Here is a 6,250-nt window from a genome sequence, read left to right as displayed (position 1 = left end):
AATGGAGGAAGAATCACGTGTGCATTTGGTGGCTTGGTGGTTGACTCCACAATTCAAACCAACAAGGACATGTCGCTTTCACCTCATTAATGTTGGACCATGGACCACACAAGTGGCTCTCTTCTTCTCTCTTGTGCCTAACGGCTAATTCCTTTTGTTTTCACTATATCTAGTCTTGTAAACAACATAAGAAACATTCTATTCTAGTTCATTCGATTATTCTCTTGGTTACACATTTATCTCTCTCTCTCGTTTAACCTTACAACATCAAAACCTCTCTTATTCTCTTAAGTCTTCCGCTTATTCTAACATAAGCCTGTTTTGGGATAAAACGGGTTTAAGTATTGTCCAAACACTCCAAATTCATCCTGAACTCTTACAGTTTGTCAAATGCATTGGATTGTTACATATTTTGATCCTAGAAAAAGTAACATAGCTATTTACTGCTTTGAATCATTGTTTTCTCAGTTTTAGCTTGTTTTGGGTTAAAACGGGTTTAAGTGTTGTCTAAACACTCCAAATTCATCCCGATCCCTTACAATTAGTCAAATGCATTGGATTGTTACATTTTTTGACCCAAGAAAGAGTAACATAGTTGTTTACTGCTTCGAATCAATGTTTTCTCTCGGTTTAAGCCTGTTTTCTTGGTTTAAGCCTGTTTTGGGATAAAACGGGTTTAAGTGTTGTCTAAACACTCCAAATTCATCCCGAAATCTTACAATTAGTTAAATGCATTCGATTGTCACACATTCTGACCCTAGAAACAGTAACAAACCTGTTAACTGCCTCGAATCAATGTTTCCTTGGTTTAAGCCTGTTTTGAGATAAAACGGGTTTAAGTGTTGTCTAAGCACTCCAAATTCATCCCGAACTCTTACAGTTAGTCAAATACATTGGATTGTCACACATTCTGACCCTAGAAACAGTAACAAAGCTGTTAACTGCCTCGAATCAATGTTTTCTCGCTGTTTTAAACTGTTTTCTCTGTTTAAACCTGTTTTGGGATAAAATGGGTTTAAGAGTTGTCTAAACACTCCAAATTAATTCCGAACTCTTACAGTTAGTCAAATGCATTGGATTGTCACACATCATGAACTTAGAAACAGTAACATAGCTGTTTACTGCTTCGCATCAATGTTTTCTCGGTTTTAGCCTGTTTTGGGACAAAATGGGTAAAAGTGGCGTCTAAACACTCCAATTTCAACCCGAACTCTTATAATTAGTGAAATTCATTGGATTGTTACATATTTTGACCCTAGAAAGAGTAACATAGCTGTTTACTGCTTGGAATCAACGTTTTATCTCTGTTTTAGCCCTATTTCTCTGTTTAAGCCTATTTAAGGACAAAATGGGTAAAAGTGGTGTCTAAACACTCCAAATTCAACCTGAAGTCTAATAATTAGTCAAATGCATTTGATTGTTACATATTTTGGCCCTATTAAGAGTAACATAGCTTTTTACTGCTTTAAATTAATATTTTCTCTCGGTTTTAGCCTGTTTTCTCTGTTTTAGCTTATTTCGGGACAAAATGGGTAAAAGTAGTGTCTAACCATTCCAAATTCAATCCGAACTCTTATAATTAGTAAAATGCATTGGATTGTTACATATTTGACTCTAGAAAGAGCAACATAGCTGTTTACTGCTTGAAATCAATGTTTTCTTGGTTTTAGCCTGTTTTCTCGGTTTAAGCCTGTTTTTGGGATAAAATTGGTTGAAGTGTTGTCTAAACACTCCAAAATCAACCCAGTTACATATTTTGAGTCAAATGCATTGGATTGTTACATGTTTTGACCCAAGAAAGAGTAACATCGTTGTTTACTGCTTCCAATCAATGTTTTCTTGGTTTTAGCCTGTTTTCTCGGTTTAAGCCTGTTTTTGGGATAAAATTGGTTGAAGTGTTGTCTAAACACTCCAAATTCATCCCGATCTCTTACAATTAGTCAAATGCATTGGATTGTTACATGTTTTGACCCAAGAAAGAGTAACATCGTTGTTTACTGCTTCCAATCAATGTTTTCTTGGTTTTAGCTTGTTTTGAGATAAAACGGGTTTAAGTGTTGTCTAAACACTCTAAATTCATCCCGAACTCTTACAGTTAGTCAAATGCATTGGATTGTCACACATTATAACTCTAGAAACAGTAACAAAGTTCTTTACTGCTTCGCATCATTGTTTTCTCGGTTTTAGCCTGTTTCGGGACAAAATGGGTAAAAGTGGTGTCTAAACACTCCAAATTCAACCCGAACTCTTATAATTAGTCAAATGCATTGGATTGTTACATATTTTGACCCAAGAAAGAGTAGCATAGCTGTTTACTGCTACAAATCAATGTTTTCTCTCGGTTTTAGCTTGTTTTGGTTTAAAACGGGTTTAATTGTTGTCTTAACACTCCAAATTCATCCCGATCTCTTACAATTAGTCAAATGCATTGGATTGTTACATTTTTTGACCCAAGAAAGAGTAACATAGTTGTTTACTGCATCGAATCAATGTTTTCTCTTGGTTTAAGCCTATTTTCTTGGTTTAAGCCTGTTTTGGGTTAAAACGGGTTTAAGTGTTGTCTAAACACTCCAAATTCATCCCGAACTCTTACAGTTAGTCAAATGCATTGGATTTTCACACATTATAACTATAGAAACAGTAACAAAGTTCTTTACTGCTTCGAATCAATGTTTTCTCTCGGTTTTAGCTTGTTTTGGGTTAAAATGGGTTAAATTGTTGTCTTAACACTCCAAATTCATCCCGAACTCTTACAGTTAGTCAAATGCATTGGATTGTTACATTTTTTGACCCAAGAAATAGTAGCATAGCTGTTTACTGCTTCAAATCAATGTTTTCTCTCGGTTTTAGCTTGTTTTGGGTTAAAATGGGTTAAATTGTTGTCTTAACACTCCAAATTCATCCCGATCTCTTACAATTAGTCAAATGCATTGGATTGTTACATTTTTTGACCCAAGAAAGAGTAACATAGTTGTTTACTGCTTTGAATCAATGTTTTCTCTCGGTTTAAGCATGTTTTCTTGGTTTAAGCCTGTTTTGGGATAAAACGGGTTTAAGTATTGTCTAAACACTCCAAATTCATCCCAAATCTTACAATTAGTCAAATGCATTCGATTGTCACACATTCTGACCCTAGAAACAGTAACAAACCTGTTAACTGCCTCGAATCAATGTTTTCTTGGTTTAAGCCTGTTTTGAGATAAAACGGGTTTAAGTGTTGTCTAAACACTCCAAATTCATCCCGAACTCTTACAGTTAGTCAAATACATTGGATTGTCACACATTCTGACCCTAGAAACAGTAACAAAGCTGTTAACTGCCTCGAATCAATGTTTTCTCGCTGTTTTAGCCTGTTTTCTCTATTTAAGCCTGTTTTGGGATAAAACGGGTTTAAGTGTTGTCTAAACACTCCAAATTCATCCCGAACTCTTACAATTAGTCAAATGCATTGGATTGTCACACATTCTGACCCTAGAAACAGTAACAAAGCTGTTTACTGCTTAGAATCAATGTTTTCTCGGTTTTAGCCTGTTTCGGGACAAAATGGGTAAAAGTGGTGTCTAAACACTCCAAATTCAACCCGAACTCTTATAATTACTCAAATGCATTGGATTGTTACATATTTTGACCCTAGAAAAAGTAACATAGCTGTTTACTGCTTGGAATCAACGTTTTCTCTCGGTTTTAGCCCTATTTCTCTGTTTAAGCCTATTTAAGGACAAAATTTGTAAAAGTGGTGTCTAAACACTCCAAATTCAACCCGAAGTCTAATAATTAGTCAAATGCATTTGATTGTAACATATTTTGGCCCTATAAAGAGTAACATAGCTTTTTACTGCTTTAAATTAATATTTTCTCTCGGTTTTAGCCTGTTTTCTCTGTTTTAGCCTGTTTCTGGACAAAATGGGTAAAAGTAGTGTCTAAACATTCCAAATTCAATCCAAACTCTTATAATTAGTAAAATGCATTGGATTGTTACATATTTTGACCCTAGAAAGAGTAACATAGCTGTTTACTGCTTCGAATCAATGTTTTCTCTCGGTTTTAGCCTGTTTTCTCGGTTTAAGCCTGTTTTGGGATAAAACGGGTTTAAGTGTTGTCTAAACACTCCAAATTCATCCCGAACTCTTACAATTAGTCAAATGCATTGGATTGTCACACATTCTGACCCTAGAAACAGTAACAAAGCTGTTAACTGCCTCGAATCAATGTTTTCTCTCTGTTTTAGCCTGTTTTCTTTGTTTAAGCTTGTTTTGGGATAAAACGGGTTTAAGTGTTGTCTAAACACTCCAAATTAATTCCGAACTCTTACAGTTAGTCAAATGCATTGGATTGTTACATATTTTGACCCAAGAAAGAGTAGCATAGCTGTTTACTGCTTCAAATCAATGTTTTCTCTCGGTTTTAGCTTGTTTTGGGTTAAAACGGGTTTAAGTGCTGTCTAAACACTCCAAATTCATCCCGATCTGTTTCAATTAGTCAAATGCATTGGATTGTACAATTTTTGACCCAAGAAAGAGTAACATAGTTCTTTACTGCTTCGAATCAATGTTTTCTCTCGGTTTAAGCTTGTTTTCTTGGTTTAAGCCTGTTTTGGGTTAAAACGGGTTTAAGTGTTGTCTAAACACTCCAAATTCATCCCGAACTCTTACAATTAGTCAAATGCATTGGATTGTCACACATTATGACCCTAGAAACAGTAACAAAGCTGTTTACTGCTTACAATCAATGTTTTCTCGGTTTTAGCCTGTTTTCTCGGTTTAAGCATGTTTTGGGATAAAACGGGTTTAAGTGTTGTCTAAACACTCCAAATTCATCCCGAACTCTTACAATTAGTCAAATGCATTGGATTGTCACACATTCTGACCCTAGAAACAGTAACAAAGCTGTTTACTGCTTAGAATCAATGTTTTCTCGGTTTTAGCCTGTTTCGGGACAAAATGGGTAAAAGTGGTGTCTAAACACTCCAAATTCAACCCGAACTCTTATAATTAGTCAAATGCATTGGATTGTTACATATTTTGACCCTAGAAAGAGTAACATAGCTGTTTACTGCTTCGAATCAATGTTTTCTCTCGGTTTTAGCCTGTTTTCTCGGTTTAAGCCTGTTTTGGGATAAAACGGGTTTAAGTGTTGTCTAAACACTCCAAATTCATCCCGAACTCTTACAATTAGTCAAATGCATTGGATTGTCACACATTCTGACCCTAGAAACAGTAACAAAGCTGTTTACTGCTTAGAATCAATGTTTTCTCGGTTTTAGCCTGTTTCGGGACAAAATGGGTAAAAGTGGTGTCTAAACACTCCAAATTCAACCCAAACTCTTATAATTAGTCAAATGCATTGGATTGTAACATATTTTGACCCAAGAAAGAGTAGCATAGCTGTTTACTGCTTCAAATCAATGTTTTCTCTTGGTTTTAACTTGTTTTGGGTTAAAACGGGTTTAATTGTTGTCTTAACACTCCAAATTCATCCCGATCTCTTACAATTAGTCAAATGCATTGGATTGTTACATTTTTTGACCCAAGAAAGAGTAACTATAAATTGGGATTGATCACTCCTGACCATACAGCCACCATCCGTACAAGTCTAACCGGGCCGTCCGTACAAGTCTAGTCGGGCCGTCCGTACGACCGGGTGTTTAGAAGAGAGAAGCCCACTTAGTGTCTCACCAGCCTCATGTGGAACCAAATACTCTTGATCCTTCTATTCTCTCTGTTGGAGATACAAGCAAGTGGAAGGGAAGGAAGTCACATGTTGTGCTAAGAAAGAGACATGTCCCTTTCATGTATTAATGACATTTAGGATCTTGTAAAGGAATATTCCTATAGTTCACATGTCTATATTTAGTTTGTAACTAGGTTCTAAATAAAGTAAGAGAGTTTTCCTTTCTTCTTCTACACTTTGTCGCTTACACTCCACCTCTCTCTCTCTCGTTTACTCATTCAACCAAATACAAACTTATTTGTTCTACACACTTGATCGTCTCATTCTATTTTGTGTCTAAACTTACATGGTATCAGAGCCACTTTGTTCCTAGTTACAAACCATTACTCATCACATACTTCCGCTCATTCTATTCTACTCATTTTTGGTCTTAACCACAAAACTTGATTCTCTTTATCCGTTGGGTAATACTAGTAACCAGCGGACAAAACTCCATGGAAGGCACCAAGACCTTGATTGTTCCAGTTACTCTCAAAGGAGAGAACTATTTGTTGTGGGAAAGAACCACAAAGACGGCTCT

The sequence above is a fragment of the Camelina sativa genome, unplaced genomic scaffold (genome assembly GCF_000633955.1).
Source record: "Camelina sativa cultivar DH55 unplaced genomic scaffold, Cs unpScaffold00771, whole genome shotgun sequence".
Taxonomy (NCBI): Eukaryota; Viridiplantae; Streptophyta; class Magnoliopsida; order Brassicales; family Brassicaceae; genus Camelina; species Camelina sativa.
This window is presented reverse-complemented; position numbering follows the sequence as displayed.